This window comes from Thamnophis elegans, chromosome 7 (genome assembly GCF_009769535.1).
Source record: "Thamnophis elegans isolate rThaEle1 chromosome 7, rThaEle1.pri, whole genome shotgun sequence".
Classification (NCBI taxonomy): domain Eukaryota; kingdom Metazoa; phylum Chordata; class Lepidosauria; order Squamata; family Colubridae; genus Thamnophis; species Thamnophis elegans.
Genome location: NC_045547.1, coordinates 54610483 through 54632169, shown reverse-complemented (window position 1 = coordinate 54632169; position 21687 = coordinate 54610483). Strand labels below are relative to the sequence as shown.

The 21687-nt window shown below is 49.7% G+C and overlaps 1 protein-coding gene across 3 annotated transcripts in view; it reads right to left on the bottom strand.

Moving 5' to 3' along the window:
- YAF2 (YY1 associated factor 2) overlaps positions 1–21687 on the bottom strand; it is a 70589-nt gene that overhangs the window by 26510 nt on the left and 22392 nt on the right. The gene's annotated exons all lie outside the window — the stretch shown is intronic.

The window sequence follows — 21687 nt, the reverse complement described above, 5'->3', positions numbered from 1 at the left end:
ATCATAAATACGAATCTGTTGCCAAACATCAAAATTTTGATCACGTGACCATGAGGATGCTGCAACGGTCGCTAAGTGTGAAAATTGTCGCTAAGTGTGAAAATGGTCATCAGACACTTTTTTCAATGCCATTGTAACTTAGGTCACTAAATGAACTGTTTGAAAGTTAAGGCTAGCTTGCATTATAATGCCTTATGCTAGCTTACATTTTCAAGAGAGAGAAGCTAAACTCCTTGTTAGAATTGAAATAAAAATGAATAGAGTAGAGTAGAGTAGAGTAGAGTAAAATAGAATAGAATAGTTTATTAGCCAAGTGTGATTGGACACACAAGGAATTTGTCTTTGGTGAATATGCTCTCAGTGTACATAAAGAAAAATAAAATAGTAAGATAGTGGGATCCTTGCTGCACCAAGCCTTCACTAATCCTCTCACTTTCATCAAAAACAGTAAAAATCAATCATGCTTTTTTATTTCTATTTATTATTTTGCTATGGCCACATATGAATATATATGCACATTCCAAACAGATTTTCTTACTAAACAGCCACCATTCTCATCCATAGGCCACTAAATGCCTCACCAACCTTTTCTGTATTCTTTCATTTCCTTCCATCCATTTTATTTATTTAATACACAGTAGATTAGGCTGTCAGCCTTAGTCATTCTTCTAACATGACAACAATTCTTACCAACAAATTGGCACATTTTAGCTAATGCAACCTAAACATAACCAAAGCCTATTTGTGGACTTGTGGATTTCAACTCCCAGAATTCCTCCTCCAGTCATGTTGGCTCAGAAACTCTGGCAGTGAAGCATGCAAGTCTTAAAGCTGTCAAGTTACAAGATCCTTGCACCCATAACCCTTTAGGGGGGAAAAAAACAGGGATCTTCAAACCTGACAGCTTAAGATTTGTGGACTTCAACTCCCAGAATTCCTCCTCCAGTCATGTTGGCTCAGAAACTCTGGCAGTGAAACATGCAAGTCTTAAAGCTGTCAAGTTACAAGATCCTTGCACTCATAACCCTTTAGGGAAAAACACACAGGGATCTTCAAACCTGACAGCTTAAGACTTGTGGACTTCAACTCCCAGAATTCCTCCTCCAGTCATGTTGCGGCGACGTCATCTGCGTGGATCTGCTCCATCTTCGGGTTTTTTCACAGGGGGCAGGGCTGCCGCTGAAGATGCCGATGAGCCCCCCCCACACCAGAATAACTGCTGCCGCCTCCCCCTCCTCCTCCAAGAGGACCACCACATTTGCTGCCCGGAAGCCTCCAAAGCTCCCGCAGGCGCCCCCGCCCATGGCAGCGGCGGCGGTGCCTCCCCCTCCACTCGGAGCACCTCAGCTGGGCTCTGGGTGACCCCTGCCGCCGCCTCCACCTCTGCTGTGCTTTTTAGAAGCCAGGAGGCCTTTTTTCCTGCTCCCGCCCCCTCCGTCGCCTTTCTACTAACTCCCGTGGCCTCATGGCTCCTCAAAAGCACGGCAGAGGAGGAAGGGGGAGGGATAACGTGCGGGCCAGCTCAGGTGCTCCGCGTGGAGGGGGAGGCGGGGGTGCTGCTGACGGGAGCTTTGGCGGCTTCATCACAGCCGTGGCGTTGGGCGGCAAATCCAGTGCTGTTAGAGGAGGAGGAGGAGGAGGAGGCAGCAGATATTCTGGTGGCGGCAGGGGCTTTGGGGGGTTACTTCAGCCGCAGCGCCGGGCCCAAGCGGCTAGGATTACCCGCCCACAAAGGACCTCCCTGGGCTTGCTTTGCTGAACACAGGGGCGACTGATGCTAGTTTGAGCGTCCGCGGCCGGCACAAACTACCGTCAGTCGCTCCGTGCTCATCAAAACAAGTCTGCGGAGGTCCTTTGCGGATGGCCAGTTCTAGCTGCCTGCAAAGGACTTCCCCACGTTTGCTTTGGCAGAAATCACTGCGCGGCAGTTAGAAACTACTGCGCGGGGTTTCTTGCCACGTGCGCGGCTGCGCAGCCGCGCACCTTAGACGGAACAGTGCCTGCTGTGACGGTTCGGCTCCGAGCCACCGTCACAGACCTCTTTTGGCTCCGCTCTAGGCATCGGCCGCCATCCTCCCCTCCATCATTCCCCCTCCTCCCAGAGCACCACCGGAAACACGCCAACCTCAATACGGATGCAAAGGCGTCACATCGCCGCCACCCATGTTCACGAGGCGCCGGGCATCGCAGGGCGCAGAGGAACCCAGCAGACAGACGGGAGACCCGGGGTGGGGGGGGGAGGAAGAGATCCCATCCAGAGTAAAAAGAGGGAAAAGCAGAGAGCCTACCCTGGACGGGATCTCTTCCTCCCCCCACCGGTCTCCCATGTGTCTGCTGGGTTCCTCTGCGCCCTGCGATGCCCGTCTGGGTTGGCTTCCTTGGACACTCAGCCTCCACCCCCACCCCCACCTTCCCTCCGACCAACTGTCAGTTTATTCTTCGCTACAAACAAAACACGGGGAAGCTGGCATCGAGTTTTCGGTTACTCCAAGGCGTGCTAACTGAAATGCGGTCTTCCTTCAGTCTCTGCTTGGAGCCTCTGGGATGATCATTGGCGGGTGGGGGAAGCGAGGGCGGAGCTGAGCCGGGGAGGCAGAGATGAGAAGTGAGGGCTAAATGCAAAGCGCGCCGAAGAGAGCAAGCGAAGCATCCCCAAAGCGAAGGACGGGCAGGAAGTGCTTGACCAGCATGTGAGAAGGCAGGCTGGAAGTGAGAAAGTAGTTAGGTAGGTAGGTAGGTAGGTAAAGGGACAAAGAGAGAAATAGAGATAGAGAAATACAGTAGGTAGGTGGGTAGGGAGAGAGAGAGAGTGTAGGTAAGGTAGGTAGGTAGAAGGAGAGAGAGAGAAATACAGTAGGGAGGGAGGGTGAGTGAGTGAGTGTAGGTAAGGTAGGTAGAGAGAGGGAGGGAGAGAGAAATACAGTAGATAGGTAGGGAGAGTGTGTGTGTGTAGGTAAGTGGAGGGAGGGAGGGAGGGAGAGAGAGAGAAGTACAGTAGGTAGGTAGGGAGATGTTTCCAGGTGTATTGATCCATGTGCTGAAGAAGGAAATCGCTGCAGCACCTAAGACTTTGTTTCTGCTGGCAGAGGACTTGATCAATGTAATTCTCATCAATCAGTTAAAAAGCTTTCCAAAAGGGAAAAAAAGTTTTTGTATTCTGCAAACCACCCCAAAACGGCCCGTTTTTCATAAAAATGGGTCTGTTTTTTTTTTTTTTCCAAATAAAAGGCATGAATAGCCGGGTGGGGCAAAAAAAGAGCAAAAAATGGCCTGTTTTTTGAAAAAACGGGCCCATTTTTTGTCAAAACATTGCATGCCTTAGCCTTATGGAGGCTGGGAAGATGGCTGCCTGAGCTTTTCGCTCCGGCTGAGAAGAGCTTCAAACTGTCCCGAATTGAACTCCCACGCTGTTTACCAGACTTAAACAGTGAGGGGGCTAAGAGAGGAGCTTGAGCTGAGCCCGGGGTGGTAAACGAATTTATCAAGTGTTACCCGGAGGCTTAGCTGAAGGCTCTGGAACGGACTTCAGCGCTTCGGTTTTCGGCGTTCTCAGATGTTTGCGAACGACCTCGGCTTATTGGGCATCTTTCCTTCCCCCCCCCCCTCGCACGGACAAAGGGAAGCAGTGTTCCCTGCTTTTTAAGGTGGAGAGTGCTCGGGGCTTAAGGTGGAGAGTGCTCGGGGTGCTTGGGGTGTGAGAGGTGATATTGCTTTCGAACTGTTTGTGTTTAAAGGCGCTAAAGACGCCAAAGATGCTGAAGTCGGCATTGTGGAAATTAATGCGGCTCAGCTGACTGGGAGACCTTGACGGAGGTGCCATCTGCTCACTGGGACTCTAAGACCAGCTGGGAGCGTCGCAATTGATGTGAGCGGCGCCTGAAAGATCATTATAGCCCAGCTGCTGGGAGGGGGTCCCCTCCTTTGACTCCTCTCCTTTGACTGCTACAACCATTGTGGCTACCTAAGAGCGCCGTGGCCGTTAGGAACGCTGAAGCCTTTCCGTGTGAGCTGCTGAGAACTAAGCCTTCTGTGTGAGCCTTCTGTGTGAGCTGCTGAGAACTAAACCTTTCCGTGTGAGCTGCTGAGAACTGCTAGAACTATTGAGGCCACTTGCAAATGTTGTGGCCGTTTGATAACGCTATTGTTTCTGGATGCGGTGGAGTTTGTGGGCTTTATCATCTTGTGAACCTTGTTGGGCCACCTGTGGTGAGAGGCGGGCAGTGGACCCCCCGACCACCGGGGCCGAAGACACCTGTTGGAACCTGGAAGAGCAGGCTGAAAACCGTCTGGCTGCTGTGGAAGCAGCTATCGGTGACTGCTGGGGGGGCCAACCCCCCCGGGATTGCCTGACACCTCCTCTGCTGTTTGTGCCGCTGTAGGGTCAGGCTAGGGACAGGGTAGGGTTAGGTTAGACTTTAGGGTGGGTTAGTTTAAAATATAGTTAGGATAAGGTTAGGATTAGGGCAAGGGAGGGGGTGGGGTCGCTAGCCTGATGGCCTACCGATAAGCTGCTTCCACGGGTAGTGTCACGGTACAGCCGGGAGTGGGGTTTTCCCCCCCTTTTACTGTGGGGTTATCCCTGGCTCCCGGGTGTTCTTTGCCCCCGATGGGAGGGGGTGCTGCTGGCCGCCGTCTCCTGCGGCTGGCCCTACAACTTTCGCCGTTACTCTTTATTACCCGCAGCCCACTTGACTTTCAGGCCTGCCTGGTTTCGCTCTGGACTATTGTGAACTACTATTCTATGCCCCACTATCCTTGGACTTTGGATATCTGTTCTTCAGGAGGCTTGGACACTATTCCCCGGCCTCTTTGGACTATACAATTGGCTGGACTGCACAGGCTCATAATCATAATTTTTATATATTGGTAAATTTTATTCAAGTTTTATATTTTATGTGTATGGGGAGTGCATGGTATGACTGTGACTGACTGAATGTCCCACTTTTATTATTATATTGCTGTTTCTGTTTTTAACTTGTATTGTGAGGGAGTGATTGGCTGTATGTATGGGTTTGTCTGGCGGGCCGGGAGTTTAGCCGGGACCTCCTGCACTGAGTGCTTTGGCAGAAGTGCTAGGGGGACCCGGGCCTGGTTCCGGCCCTTGGTTGTGTGTGTCGAAGGGCCTGCCGATGAATCCGGCAGCTGGGGGAGAGAGTGAAGGGACCACAGATGCGGGAGTGGGCCGGAACATAGGGGTCATAATGGGGAGGGGCAGATATGGCGGGAACTTCAAGGCAAGCCATTACCGGGGAAGGAGGGTTCCCTATATTAGAGGGATCCCCCCTTCCGGCCCTGTGAGTTTCACTCCAAGGCCAGATGGCGTGAGTAGTCAGGACCCTGGTCTCAGGTTGCTGTTGCTAAATGCCAGATCTGTGGTTCATAAAGCTCCCCTCATCCAGGACCTAATTATAGACGAGGGGGCAGATCTGGCATGTATTACTGAAACCTGTCTGGGCCCGGAGGGAGGAGATCCCTGCTCCAGAGCTTGTCGGGTGTGAGTCCTTGTTGGTGAAGATGGACCTTGCGGGTCAAGTGGGCTTGTTGTTGACGTACCTGCCTCCCAACAGCGTGACAACAGCCCTCCCCTTGCTCCTCGAGTCAGTAGCCGAGCTAGCAGTTGAGTTCCCCAGACTTATGATACTGGGGGACTTCAACTTGCCTTCGCTCGGCGAACACTCTGATGGAGCACAGGAGTTCATGGCTTCCATGACAGCCATGGGCTTGACCCAAGTAATCCAGGGTCCGACTCACTCAGCGGGTCACACACTCGACCTCGTATTTCTCTCGGAGCAGTGGAGTTGTGATCTTGGTTTGAAGGGTAGTGAGATCTTGCCCCTGTAATGGTCAGACCACTTCCTACTGAGGTTTGACTTTCGGAGACCAATCCCCCGCTGTAGGGAGGAGGAACTGATTAGGTGGTTCCACCCCAGGCGTCTTATGGATCCTCAGGGTTTCCAGACGGCGCTTGGCGTTATGCCTGATACTCTCGCCCACAGTCCGGTGGAGACCTTAGTTGCTACTTGGAACTCAGTAGCGTCTGAGGCTCTCCACCGGATTGCGCCTTTACGGCCGATCCGCAGCAGTGGATCCAGGAGGGCCCCTTGGTTCACCGAGGACCTCCGGGAGATGAAGCGCCAAAAGAGACGCCTAGAGCGCCGATGGAGGGCCAGTAAATCCGAGTCAGACCGAGCACTTTTGAAAACCTGCATCGGAGCATATCTATCGGCAATACGGACAGCTAAGAACAATCACATTGCCGCTTTGATAGCGTCCGCTGAGTCACGCCCTGCCGCCTTGTTTAGGGTGACCCGCTCCCTTCTAAATACGAGGGTTGCGGATAACCCCTTACAAGGTAGAGCAGAGGAATATGTCCAGTTCCTCGCGGACAAAGTTGCTCGGCTTCGGATGGATCTGGACTCCAATTGCGCAGAGCCAGCCGGGGTACTGGGGGAAGGTCTTGAACAACATCTCTGGACTGGCTTTCAACCTGTTGCTCCTGGTGAAGTGGACAAGGCCATCGGAGTGGTGAGTACTGCCACTTGTGTACTGGACCCGTGTCCCTCCTGGCTGGTCGCGAACAGCAAGGAGGTGACGCGGAGCTGGATCCAGGCGATGGTGAGTGCTTCTCTTCGGGAGGGCTTCTTCCCACCGGCACTGAAGATAGGGGTGGTGAGACCCCTCCTGAAGAAGCCATCGTTGGACCCAGCTAGTTTGAACAACTACCGGCCAGTCTCCAACCACCCTTTCATTGGGAAGGTTGTTGAGAAAGTGGTAGCCTCTCAACTCCGACGGTCCTTGGAGGAAGCCGATTATCTGGACGCCTTTTAGTCGGGATTCAGGCCTGGCTACAGCACGGAAACCGCTTTGGTCGCATTGACCAATGATCTCTGGAGAGCCAGGGATGGAGGTCATTCCTCCATCCTAGTGCTCCTTGACCTCTCAGCGGCCTTTGATACCATCGACCATGGTATCCTTCTGCGATGGTTACGAGAGGTGGGAGTGGGTGGCACCGTTTTTCGGTGGTTCTCCTCCTACCTCTCGGACAGGTCGCAGTCGGTGTTAGTTGGGGGAGAGAGGTCGACCCCTAGGCCCCTGAAATATGGGGTTCCTCAGGGTTCGGTCCTATCCCCCCTTCTGTTCAATATCTACATGAAGCCACTGGGTGAGATAATTTGACGCCACGGGATAAAATACCATCAATATGCGGACGATACTCAGTTGTATCTGTCTGCCCCGTGCCAACTGAGTGAAGCGGTTGACATGTGCCAGTGCCTGGAGGCTGTCAGGATCTGGATGGGAGTTAACAAGCTTGTACTCAATCCAGACAAGACCTGTTGTGTTTCCCTCCCAAGAATTTGGCCAGTATTCCATCACTCAGGCTGGGGGGTGAAAATTTACGCCCCTCAGACAGGGCACGCAACTTGGGAGTCCTCCTGGACCCACAGTTGACCTTAGAACATCACCTGTTGGCTGTGACCAGGGGGGCATTTGCCCAGGTTTGCCTGGTGCACCAGTTGCGCCCCTACCTGAACCGGGAGGCACTCGCGACAGTCACTCACGCCCTCGTGACCTCAAGACTGGACTACTGCAATGCGCTCTACATGGGGCAGCCTTTGAAGAGTATTCGGAGACTACAACTCGTCCAGAATGCAGCCGCGCGAGCGATTATGGGTGCACCTCGGTACACCCACATTACACCTATCCTCCGCAAGCTGCACTGGCTACCGATCGGTCTCCGGATACGCTTCAAAGTGCTAGTCGTAACTTATAAAGCCCTTCATGGTATTGGACCTGGGTACTTGAGAGACCGCCTGCTGCCAATTACCTCCAACAGACCCATTAGATCGCACAGGGCCGGCCTCCTCCGGGTTCCGTCTACCAGTCAATGCCATCTGGCTACCACCCGGGGGAGGGCCTTCTCTGTTGCAGCTCCGGCCCTTTGGAATGAACTCCCTGTGGAGATTCGGACCCCCACCTCTCTCCAGGCCTTCCAGAAAGCCGTCAAAACCTGGCTGTGCCAGCAGGCCTGGGGTTGATGAGTTCCCCTCCCCTCTCGACTTGTATGACTGTATGACTCGTGTGTATTTTAATTATGTGTATTGTATTTGTATCCCCTTTCCCCTTTTGAGTTGTTCGCCGCCCTGAGTCCCTCCCGGAGAATGGCGGCATACAAATAAACTAAATCTTAAATCTTTATATAGAGTGCTGCTGGGGGTGGGGTGGGGGCAAAAAACAGCCCGTTTTTTGCTCATTTCTGCCCTCCCCAGCCCCCAGGAGCTCTCTGAAAGCCTCCATAAGAGTATGCACAGCCGTTTTGGTGAAGGGGCGGGGCTTCGAGGCGGAAAAAATGCTGTATTCAATGTATAAGATGCACCCAGATTTTCAGCCTCTTTTTTGAGGAAAAAAGGTGCGTCTTATGCTCCGAAATCTACCTGCCTATTTTCTCTCTCTCTCCCTACCTACCTACTGTATTTCTCTCTCTCTCTCTCCCTATGTACCTACCTATGTACTCTCTCTCTCCCTACCTACTGTATCTCTCTCTCTCTCCTGTATTTCTCTTTTTCTCTCTCTATCCCTCTACCTTCATATCTACCTACCTACTGTCTCTCTCTCTCTCTCCCTCTCTCTCTACCTACTGAATCTTTCTCTCTCTCTCTCCCTACTGAATCTCTCTCTCTATTTCTCTCTCTATCCCTTTATCTACCTAACTACTCTCTCTCCCTATCTACTGTTGTGGCCCAGCAGGAGCTGTTGGAGCTGCCACCAGACTCCGACAGCGAGGGGCCTTATGAGTCAGCTTTGGAGGATGTGGAGGACCCTGGACAGGGTTCCGACTCCGAGCAGGGTGCAGAGAAGCTGGTTGGCCACCAGGAAGTGCCTGAGCCTTGGACCAGTGGGGAGGAGACAAGGGAGTGTGATCCGAATGTCAGCAGTGGGGAGGAGCCAAGGGAGTTGTTCCTGGATACCCGGCACCAGAGAGCTAATAGGCGTAAGGAACAGTTGTGCCGTTACAGGAGGTAATTGCACTCAGCTGGTGGTAATTAGGCTCCTCTCAAGACTTTAAAAGGAATGCTTGTACACATGCCCCTTTTGCAGGAGTCAATGTCATTCCTAACGCTGGAGAAGCTGTTATCTGTCAAAGTCTGAGTTGCTGCCAAGGTTCTTATCTGTTTGTTATGCTTGGCTTTCAGCCACCGAGGTTTTGGTTTCTTGCTAATAAAGTGCCGTAACATTCCTGTTAAGCTTGTCTCGGCATTCATTACTGGACGGAGGAGGGACACCTACCTACTGTATTTCTCTCTCTTTCTCTCACTATCTATCCCTCTACCTGGCTACCTACTTTTTTTAAAAAAAAATTGCCTCTTCAAAACCTTGGTGTGTCTTATACTCCGAAAAATACACCTACCTACTGTATTTCTCTCTCTTTCTCTCACTATCTATCCCTCTACCTGGCTACCTACTTTTTTTAAAAAAAAAAATTGCCTCTTCAAAACCTTGGTGTGTCTTATACTCCGAAAAATATGGTAGTTGACTCAAATATAGAATTAACTGGAACCTCAGCTGGGAACAAGAGTGTGGGTGACTCAAGTTATTTTGCATAGTCTGTGAAAGTCCCAGAAGTCTTGATTTTATGATTACAAGTAAATTTTAGCAAGGATGTAAATTCACAAATATGAAATCCATGAATAATGAGAATTAACTGTACCTGTTTACAGATTCAGAATAAATATTAAAGTGACATGCACAAATTTGAAGTTTCACTCCGAATTTAAAAGCTGTACATTTTGCATAAATAGCAACGTCCAAACATTTCCTTTAGCCAAAGCCAAGCCATATTATTTGTATTTCTATTTTTGAATTATTACCTGCTTTTCTTCCAGAAGTTGCTGAAATATCCTCTTTTTCAACTTCAAATTCTTTAAATAAATAAATTTATTCTAATATGAGGAAATCCAAACAAGATTTTGTATTTAGTTCTAATACAATTACCAATTGTATTACTTGCAGATTTTTATTTCTCTATATAGGTTTCTAAGTAAATTACACACTTATTTCATTACATTATAAAAGTAAAGTTGCATGACCTTGACTACCAGCAAGAATAATGATTATCTATAGGGAGTGCATATGGAAATATGATTCATAAGCATTGTGTTTCTTCTTCGCACAGGGAATATTATCCTAGGATAGACACACATGCAGAATATACATGATCAAGTCTAAAATGCTAACAGTCTTGACTATTAGTATAAATTAGAAAAGAGAACAAAAACCAGACTATAAGAAAAGCACTAACAAAATATAGCTATTTAAGAAAAACTAATTGATAGCATGCATTCTGATATAAATGACTTGTGAAAAGCACAGATAAAAATTCATAAAACACTTGTACCCAGTATTAGAAATAATATAACAATTTTGGAACTTTATGCTTTATCATTGATATTTTGTATTCCAGTTCCTTGCATGCCTTCTCAATATTCATACTATTTGGATCTGAGTAGTCATAAATTATGAATACTATACTCTCAAAAATATGTACACTATGAGATATTTAAGTTCAAATGTAACAGATTCCCTGGCTACAAGTGCTTTTGTGACTCATCAATCCAGATGTTTAGAACTAGCCAATTTTTTAACAAACTATAATTCCAAAATTCAGAAAGGCCTTACTAAATATCGGCATCCTTCAGTCTCAAAAGACTATGGTATTGTGATCTGGAAAGAGGTCCTAAAGCAGCATCTGGTGTGGCTAAAAAGTCCAATTTGGGAGTGGTAATCCCTTCCCTTTCGCTGGATCCGGGACTGCCTCTTTGCCTCAGCCTGCCGAACAAGTGTCTCTTCAAATTGGAGAAGGACATGCTGTGTCTTTAGCCTCCAAGTTGAACGATCAGAGGTCAAGTTTTCCCAGCTGTTAATGTCCATCCCTAAGGCCTTTAGATTCCTTTTGCAGATATCCTTATATCACAGCTGTGGTCTCCCTCTGAAGTGCTTTCCCTGCACTAATTCTCCATAAAGGAGATCTTTTGGAATCCGACCATCAGACATTCTCATGACATGCCCAAGCCAGCATAGACATCGCTGTTTCAATAGTGTATACATGCTAGAAATTCCAACATATTCCAATACTGCACTATTTGGAACTTTGTCATACCAGGTGATGCCAAGGATATGTCAGAGACAGCGCATATGAAAGGTATTCAACTTTCTCTACTGCCATACATAAACGGTATAAGACTCACTACAGTACAAGAGTGTGCTCAGGACGCAGGCTCTATAGATCTGGATCTTTGTATGTTCTGTCAGCTTCCTATTAAGCCATACTCTCTTTGTAAGTTTGGAAAATGTGGTGGCCGCTTTACCAATGAGTTTATTCAGCTCCGTATCTAAAGAGAGAGTGTTGGAGATGGTTGAACCGAGGTACACAAAGTTATGGAGACCCCCAGTTCTTGTGCAAAGATTGTAATACAGGGAGGTGAATCCACATCCTGACCCATGACTTGTGTTTTTTTTTCAGGCTGATTGTTAGCCCATTGTCTTGGCTGGCCTTGCTAAAACAGTCCATAAGTTTTTGAAGGTCTTCGGCAGAGTGAAGAGGAAATCCCGTAAACATTTCAGATGGACTTTAGACTTTGCTCTCAATCTACAGAGATTAAACCGTTTTCCGTCTGATCTGGTCCGGAGATAAATAGCAATAGCAATAGCAGATTTTTATATACCGCTTCATAGGGCTTTCAGCCCTCTCTAAGCGGTTTACAGAGTCAGCATATTGCCCCCAACAACAATCCGGGTCCTCATTTTACCCACCTCGGAAGGATGGAAGGCTGAGTCAACCCTGAGCCGGTGAGATTTGAACCGCTGAACTGCTGATCTAGCAGTCAGCTGAAGTGGCCTGCAGTATTGCACTCTACCCACTGCGCCATCTCGGCTCGTAAATACCCCGTTGCAGTTCCAAAAGCATGTTTCAGCATGACAGCAAAAAAGATCCTGAATAGAGTTGGTGCGAGGACGCAGCCCTGCTTCACTCCACTTTGAATGTCAAAGGAATCTGATATTAGGCCATCAAAAACTACAGTGCCCTTCATTTCCTCATGAAAGGACCTGATGATGTTGTGGAGCTGTGGTGGACATCCAATCTTGGGGAGAATTTTTTAAAGGCCGTCCCTACTAACTGAATCAAAAGCCTTCGTAAGATCTATGAAGGCTATGAAAAGTGACTGTCTTTGTTCTCTGCATTTCTCCTGCAACTGTCTAAGGGAAAATACCATGTTGGTAGTGGACCTGTTAGCTCAGAATCCACACTGTGATTCTGGATAGACTCTCTCTGCAAGCACCTGGAGCCTCTTCAGTATAACTTGGGCAAGCAGCTTCCCTACAACACTAAGAAGAGAGATGCTGTGGTAGTTATTACAGTCACCCCTGTCACCCTTGTTTTTATACTCTCTGCGCATGTGCGGGACTCGGATGGCTGCCTGGCTTCTCGTTCCACAGAAGCCAGTGCTAAATACAGAAGATTTCTAGAGCCTCCGGAGTCCATTTACAACAACAACAAAGCCCCCTGGTAGGGCTTGGTCCCAGGAATTTTGTAAGGGCCAGCATTTCATCGGTAGCTGCCTGTGGCTGTCCCCGAGCAGCGGAACTGCGGCGGCTTGGAACGGCGATTTGCGGCGTGAGGGAGAAGATGGCGGCGCCGCACTGCTGATCTCAGCATTGTGCAACTCTTCGGCGCTCCCTCTCCCTGCCTGCTGTGACGGGTTCGAGTGGTGTGGTGAGCTTGGGGGTTCAGTTCTTGCCATCTTGAAGGTGGGGGGTCATCAGAAACTCGCTGGAGATCATCGGGAGCGGTGGATTGGGCGGCCGGCTGTATTTTGCCACCGCCGTAGCCCCCCCCTGGACACACACCCCCGTTCTACTCTGCTCGCCCTGCTGCCAGCTGCCTTGTTTGTCCTGTGGTCCTCCGGGCCGCTTGTCTGTTCGGCTGGGGATTGAATGGAGGACGGAGGACGGAGCCCTGAGCAGCTTTATTGTCATTCTGCGCTCCCGATCCGAGGAGAAAAGAGGCCTGGACGCCACTTCCTCTCCCCATCTTCTGGCCCCCTTATCATCATAGCTACCTCAGACATTGCTCCTTTGTCGCTCCCCCCGGTTATTGGGGAGCCTTTTTTACCATCTCCTTGATTGCTTATTAGGAACAATAGATGATGGCAGCTGTAGGGACGAGGCCTTGGTACCAAGAAAACTGGTGCTCTCTCCCCCTCTGCCTTGAGCAGCTGGGGCCAGCTTCAGACTTTGGCCCACCGGACTATGGACCTTATATAACTCCAGGAAAGAGACTTCCTTCCACGTGGTCTGCTGATCTCCTCTGGGACTTTAAGGGGAATAAGACTGAACAGATTCTATCTATAAACATCAGGCATTTTTGCCTTGCCCTTTTCCACGTGCGACTGCCTTGTACACCATTGACTTCTGGCCTTCCAGCTGTGGACTTTCCTCTGGGACATAGAAGAGGGAGAAGAGCGGAGCAGCTCCCTCCTCATTTCTTACACCATTGTCTGATAGTGCACTATCGCAGTGCTCCGTAATTTTTTAACTGGTATGGTGAGTGCATGGGACTTGCTTGTGATTGAATGAATGATCCCACTTTTATTATTCCATTTTATTGTATTTTATGTGTTTTAATTACCACGTGGGGACTGTCTGAGTGAACAAATGAGTGTGTTTGATTCGGAGGGCCTGCCGGGGAACGCGGGAGCCATAGGGGTGGTTGAGGGAACCACGGACACGGGAGTGGGCCAGAGCATTACGGTCGTAACAGGGAGGGGCAGATATGGCGGGGACTTTAGGGCTGGCCATTACCGGGGAAGGAGGGCTCGCTACGTCATAGAGATCCCTCCTTCCGGCCCTATGAGTCCCACTCCAAGGCCAGATGGCGCGAGTAATCAGGACCCTGGTCTCAGGCTGTTGTCGCTAAATGCCAGGTCTGTAGTTCATAAGGCTCCCCTCGTCCGGGACTTAATTTTAGACGAGAGGGCAGACCTGGCATGTATTACTGAAACCTGGCTGGGCCCGGAGGGAGGAGTCCCCCTCGTAGAGATGTGCCCAGAAGGTTTTCAGGTGCTTCATCAGCCGAGAGCCCAGGGAAGGGGTGGAGGTGTGGCTATTGTTATCCGAGAGTCTCTAGTACCTCGTAGGATCCCTGCTCCGGAGCTTGTTGGGTGTGAGTCCCTGCTGGTGAAGTTGGACCTCAAGGGTCAAGTGGGTTTGCTGTTAACGTACCTGCCTCCCAACAGCGTTGCAGCAGCCTTCCCCTCACTCCTCGAGTCGGTAGCCAAGCTGGCAATTGAGTTCCCCAGGCTTATGGTTCTGGGGGATTTCAATTTGCCTTCGCTCGGTGAACACTCTGATGGAGCGCAGGAGTTCATGGCTTCCATGACAGCCATGGGCTTGACCCAGGTAATTCGGGGCCCAACCCATTCAGCGGGTCACATGCTTGACCTCGTATTCCTCTCGGAGCAGTGGACTTGTGATCTTGGTCTGAGGGGTAATGAGATCATACCCCTGTCGTGGTCAGACCATTGCCTACTGAGGCTTGATTTTCGGAGGCCAAACCTCCGCTGTAGGGAGGAGGAACCGACCAGATGGTTCCGCCCCAGGCGCCTTATGGATCCCTTGAGGTTCCAGACGGAGCTTGGGGCTATTCCTGATACTCTCGCTCACAGTCTGGTGGAGACCCTGGTTGCTGCCTGGAACTCGGCAGCGACGGGGTCCCTTGACCGGATTGCGCCACTACGGCCGCTCCGAGGCTGTGGATCCAGGAGGCCCCCTTGGTTCACCGAGGAACTCCGGGAGAGGAAGCGCCGGAAGAGACGCCTAGAGCACTTGTGGAGATCCAACAAATCCGAATTGAGCCGAGCACTTTTAACATCGTGCATCAAGGATTACATCAGGGCAATTAGGACGGCAAAAAGATCTTATATTGCCACCTTGATTGCCTCCGCCGAGTCGCGCCCAGCCGCCCTGTTTGGGATAACCCGTTCCCTCCTAAATAGGAGGGATACGGGGGACCCCTTGCAGGGTAGGGCTGAAGAGTACGTCCAGTTCTTGGCGGACAAAGTTGCTCGGTTTCGGTCGGAGTTGGACTCCGATTCTGCAGATCCAGCCGAGGCACAAGGGGATAATCTGGCAGACCATCGCTGGGTTGAGTTTCAGGATGTTGCCCCTGGGGACGTGGACAAGGCCATGAGAGCTGTGAGTGCCTCCACATGTGTACTGGACCCGTGCCCCTCCTGGCTGGTTGTCAACAGCAGGGAGGTGACACGGGGCTGGATCCAGGCGGTTGTTACCGCCTCCCTTCGGGAGGGGGTCTTTCCCCCCGTACTTAAAGGGGCGGTGGTGAGACCCCTCCTGAAGAAACCATCTTTGGATCCAGCCGTTCTTAACAATTACCGTCCAGTCTCCAACCTCCCCTTTGTGGGGAAGGTTGTTGAGAAGGTGGTGGCCTTTCAGCTCCAGCGGGCCTTGGAGGAAACCAGCTATCTTGACCCATTCCAGTCCGGCTTCAGACCTGGCTACAGCACAGAAACCGCTTTGGTCGCATTGACCGATGACCTCTGGAGAGCCAGGGATCGAGGCCATGCCTCCATCCTGGTTCTCCTTGACCTCTCAGCGGCTTTTGATACCATCGACCATGGTATCCTTCTGCGACGACTGCGAGAGGTGGGGGTGGGAGGCACTGTTTTGCAGTGGTTCTCCTCTTACCTCTCGGACAGGTCGCAGTCGGTGTTAGTTGGGGAGCAGAGATCGAACCCTAGGCCCCTAACATATGGGGTGCCGCAAGGTTCGGTCCTGTCTCCCCTACTTTTCAACATCTACATGAAACCGCTGGGTGAGATCATTCGGCGGCACGGGATAAAATACCACCAGTATGCGGACGATACCCAGCTGTATCTGTCCGCCCCGTGCCAACTCAATGAAGCGGTGGACGTGATGAACCAGGGACTTGAAGCTGTTAGGGACTGGATGAGGGCTAACAAACTCGTGCTCAACCCGGATAAGACCGAGTGGCTGTTGTGTTTCCCTCCCGCCAATTTGGCAAATATTCCATCTTTCAGGCTGGGGGGTCAAACATTATACCCCTCAGACAGGGTTCGCAACTTGGGAGTCCTCCTGGACCCACAGCTGACTTTCGAACACCATTTGTCAGCTGTGACCAGGGGGGCATTTGCCCAGGTTCGCCTGGTGCACCAGTTGCGCCCCTACCTGAACCGGGAGGCTCTCACAACAGTCACTCGTGCCCTTGTGACCTCTAGGCTGGAGTACTGCAATGTGCTCTACATGGGGCAGCCCTTGAGGAGTATTCGGCGACTTCAGCTAGTCCAGAATGCAGCCGCGCGAGCGATTGTGGGTGCACCTCGCTTTACCCACGTAACACCTATCCTCCGCGAGCTGCGCTGGCTACCTGTCGATCTCCGGATACGCTTCAAGGTGCTACTTGCCACCTATAAAGCCCTTCATGGTAGTGGATCTGGGTACTTGAGAGACCGCCTACTGCCGATCACCTCCACACGACCCATTAGATCTCATCGTTTAGGCCTCCTCCGAGTTCCATCCGCTGGCCAATGCCGACTGGCCACCACGCGGAGGAGAGCCTTCTCGGTGGTAGCCCCGACCCAATGGAACGATCTCCCCATGGAGCTTCGTACCCTCACCACCCTCCAGACCTTCCGCACAGCCCTTAGAATCTGGCTATCCCGTCAGGCCTGGGGCTAAAGATTGTAACCCGCCCGAATGGTATGAATGTTGCGTTTTAATCATGTACTGTCTTATATGTAAAAGTCTGTTTTCCCCCCCTTCCTTTGGATTGTGAGCCGCCCTGAGTCCCCCCAGGGAAAAGGGCGGCATACAAATAAACAATCTAATCTAATCTATAAAGTATGACGATATTTGCATCCTTCATGTCCTGTGGTACTCCACCTTCCCTCCAACAAAGACACAAGATTTCCTGCAGTTCTGTGGGGACGTTCTCTTTGCAACACTTCAGAACTTCGGCAGGGATTTTATCTTTCCCGGGTGCCTTGCTGGAGGCAAGGGAATCCAGGGCCGCATTTAGTTCTTCTAAGGTTGGTTCACTGTCAAGCTCCTCTTAAGTCAGGCAGGCGCTCAATGTTATTGTCAGATCCCTTACGTGATACTGCCATTCAATTGGGAGGACCTGTAACAACTGAGATTTACAACTTTTACAACTGGTTTCCTGTCACCAGAAGACTGGAGGTCCCAACACCCCTGAAGGTTTTTTATGATGGCCATGGGAATGTGTGTTTTATTCGACTCTCAGGGCAAGAAGAGTTAAGGAAACATCTTCACACTTGTGTATTGGTCAGAATCCACATTCTGACAAAGGGGAGGGGTCATTATCAGTTTACTTCCACTTGCATTGCCTAAAGGGTTTCAGATACTGCTTTGCCTCTAATGGTTTCCATCCTGCTTAATTAAAGGTTCCTTTTGAAAAAATCCGTTTCAAGAGTCTTTACTTTCTTAAATTAAGAGAGGAGCCATTATATAAAGCAGCATCTCTCTGCAAAGTGGTCAACCAGGAGAGAAACATTTTTACTCTACCGAGTGGACCCAACAAACCATGTCTGAGCATAACAGTGAACAAGGGGAAACTGACTGATGGAGGGAGATGCAAACCCCTCCACAACCAGAGACCTCCTCCTTGTATCTTGGCAGAGAACAAAGTGAGCTTGGATGCTCAAAATCCCAGTTGGTCAATCAGAATTGGGACGAAAGACGGCTGGGAAGGGAAGACTAGGGGAGTCACTCTTACCCGTGGTAGCCGAAAATCAGGGTAGAAATTAGAGTTAGAAGCCCCCTCTGACCAGGAGGAGCTAAATGAAGCTTCACTGAGAGAGGATCCTCTGAAGAGGTATGTAACCCAGTTGATGATGGAGATTTTGTTAAATCTCAACATGCGGGGGGAGCCAGACCGGCAACCGAGAAGCGTTGGAAGGGCGGCAAACGGGGATGACGCCAGGGGAACTAATTCCCCTCTGGGCCCTGCTGATCAAGCTGATGGCACAACAGCAACAGCTAGGAACCCAGCAAACCCTCCCCCCAACTTGGCGCACGGGTTGGGGCCCACTCCCAGCCAACCCCGAAACCTGCAGTTAGAAAGGAAAACTCCTTCCCTGTGGGTAAAATTTGATGGGAACCCGAAAAAATTGGGATTCTTTGTGGCACATGTGCTCACCTACATGCAAGAATATGGGTGTCATTTTCAAACCCAAGGAGCCTGAGTGCGAGTGGTTACCCTAGCCCTAGAAGGAGCCACCACCAGATGGATGGTGACTTTACATGATGCTGATGCACCAGAACTGCAGCACTTTGATTGTTTCATGATTGGCCTGCGACGACGGTTCGAGGACCCCCTCGCAGACCGCAAAGCCCGCAACCGCATTAAAGTTGTGAAGCAGGGACGCCAGCCGGTGGCAGAGTACACCGAAGAATTCCGAGACCTGGCATGTCATGTGAACTGGCCAGATGATATCCTGGTAAGCTGGTTCAAAGATGGGCTGAGTGATAACCTCTACAATGCCTGTGTGGCCCGAGGTGCCCCAAAACACCTACATGAGTAGTATCTCATTGCTGAAAAGGCAGAGATTGACATGGCTATAAATCAGTACCGAGCAGGATGAATGTGGAAGAAATCCCCACCCCAATGGAAACAAGAACCTTTTAAACTGCAAACAAAACCTTCTCCGAAATCCTTAGCCTGTTTCAAGTGTGGAAAAGAGGGGCACCGTGCTGCAGAATGCCGTTCCCAAGCACCGGCAAAGAGACCAGAGTGCCCATTGGGGGGGGAAAGCCTATGAAACCTGGCCAACACGGAAAGGAGATGGCCCTGAGGAGTAGGGAGACCATAAAATCTTCACCCCCTCCCCTCTTTGAGGAGGAAACCCCGGCTTCGCAGCAGGAGGAACCATACTCATCCAGAAGCAATCCAGAGGATGAACCACTGGTAAGCAAACCAATTATACCACTTACCCTCCCCCTAAGACTGTTTATCCCCAACTGGGAGAGGGGGATGAAAATCTCAGCTTTAGTGGACTCAGGGTGCAACCGCTGTTTGATCAGCCCAACCTTGGTAAGGAAATTGAGGATTAATGTAAGGAAGCTGAAAAGCCCCATAGCTGTTTGCCAACTAGATGGGTCAATAGTGGGGGGGGGGGGGGGGGGGGAGCCAGCTTCATTTGCCACTGAGCATCTACAGATAGGCATCAGAAGCCATGAAGAAATACTTACATTTATAGTGGTGCCTGGCATGGAATGGCCACTAGTTCTAGGTCTTGCATGGCTGAAAAAATGGAACCCCAAAATTAATTGGAAGCAAGGCACCATAAGAGTCCAGATGGACGTGACTTTTGCTGAGAATCCACACAAAGAAACTGAGGGGGCAGAACACCTAGAAACAGCAATGCCTGTTTACACTATGCCAACCCAAGGCATAACCAAAGAATATAAGGACTTGGCTGAGGTTTTTAGCAAAAAAGCATCTGATGAGCTTCCCCCTCATCGCTCCACTGACTGTGCGATCGAAATTCTACCCGGAGCCAAACTCCCTAAACCCAAGATGTATAGCATGTCTCCAAGGGAGCTGGAAGAACTGAGGGTGTTCATTGAAAAAAAAAACCTAGCAAGGGGTTTCATTGAACCAGCCCGACCAAAAGTTGCAACCCCAGTGTTGTTTAGAGAGAGAAAAGATGGCTCTCAACGTCTGTGTGTCAATTTTTGAAATTTGAATTCTATCAGTGTGGAGAATATATATCCCCTCCCACTCATGAAGGATATGCTAACACACCTCACTAAAGGGAGACATTTTTCAAAGCTGGATTTAAGGGAGGCTTACTACCGTATCAGAATTAAGGAGGGAGATGAATGGAAAACGGCATTTAACACCCCTCTTGGATGCTATCAATTCAAAGTGCTACCATTTGGGCTACAAGGGGCCCCTGCAGTATTTATGCAATTTATAAATGAAGTGTTGCAGGAGCATTTATATAAGGGCTGTTTGGTCTACATAGATGACATTTTGTTATATTCTGAGATCAAAGCAGAACATGTAAAACTAGTCCGGGCAGTTCTGAACAAACTTCGCTCTGCAAAACTTTATGCTAAACTCTCCAAATGCGAATTCCACCAAGAAAAAAATGATTACCTAGGATACCACATTTCACACCTCAGCATAGAAATGGATCCTTTGAAAGTGCAATCGGTACTTGACTGGGAACAACCCAGAACACACAAACAGTTGCAAAGCTTCCTGGGATTCGCCAACTTTTACCGCCAGTTTATCCCCGCTTTCACCCAGATACCTCTCCCCATCACCAAACTTTTAAAAACGAAGGGGGAGGGTAACCTGAAACCGAAGCAGCCTTTGAACTGGACAATGGAATGCCAAGCTGCATTTGAAAAACTTAAATGGCTGTTTTCGGCAGAACCAATCCTAAAGCACTTGGACACAGAGAAACCATTCGTCATACAAGCAGATGCTAGCGATGTGGTGATAGGAGCGGTCCTGCTTTAGAAAAATGAGAAAGGCCAATTACAACCACGCGCTTACACATCCAAAAAATTGAATGAATCTGAGCAAAGATGGGCCATTTGGGAGAAAGAGGCGTATGCAGTTTGATGGGCTCTTTTAACCTGGAGACATTTCCTAGAGGGGAGTGAGATCCCTTTTGAAGTCTGGGTAGACATAAAAAATTAGGAGCCCTAAAGACCCCAAGGAAACTCTCTCCAAAACAAGTATGATGGACTCAGTACTTTAAACAGTTTGAATTTATGCTCAGATACCTCCCGGGTGGAAAAAAAATTCTGGCAGATGCACTATCCAGGAAACCGCAATACAATAGTATGAAGCCAGACGTAATCAAACCCATGATACAAAACAATCAACTAGCCGCTAAAGTAACCACCAGATCCTAGGGAAAACGAGATACTCTGGAGGACAATGACACCACCCAAACTTTTAAATAAGCTTTAACCACCGACGAATGGTTTTTGAGTCACAAAGACAGCTATCTGATGAAAGATAACCTAGCTTGGATGGAAGGGAAGTTGTATGTTCCAGCCAGCCAAAGATTGTACTTAATGGAAAGGTGCCACGACTCCAAAATAGCATGACACTTTGGTTTTGTAAAAACTTTACATCTAATTAAAAGGCAATTTTGGTGGCCATCACTAAAAAAGGACATAGAGAGCTATGTAGCCAAGGGACCAATTTGTGCGGTAGCTAAAAGACGCCAAGGCAAAATGCCAGGACTGTTAAAGAAGGTAGCCGAGCCTTCAGCACCCTGGAAGGAGATTGCTATGGATTTTATTGTCGAACTACCAGAAAGCGCAGGGAATACTGTCATTTGGGTTGTAACAGATTTGTTTTCAAAACAGACACATTTTATACCATGCCAAACAATCCCAACTGCCAAAAGTTTAGCCAAGTTATTCCTGATACACATTTATCGCCTTCATGGAGCCTCGCAGAGAATCATCTCTGACAGAGGGGTCCAATTCACCTCAAAATTTTGGGGGGCATTCTTAAACCTACTTGGCACCACCCAAGGACTGAGCTCCAGTCACCATCCGTGCACCAATGGTCAAACTGAAAATCGGAACATGGTTCTAGAACAA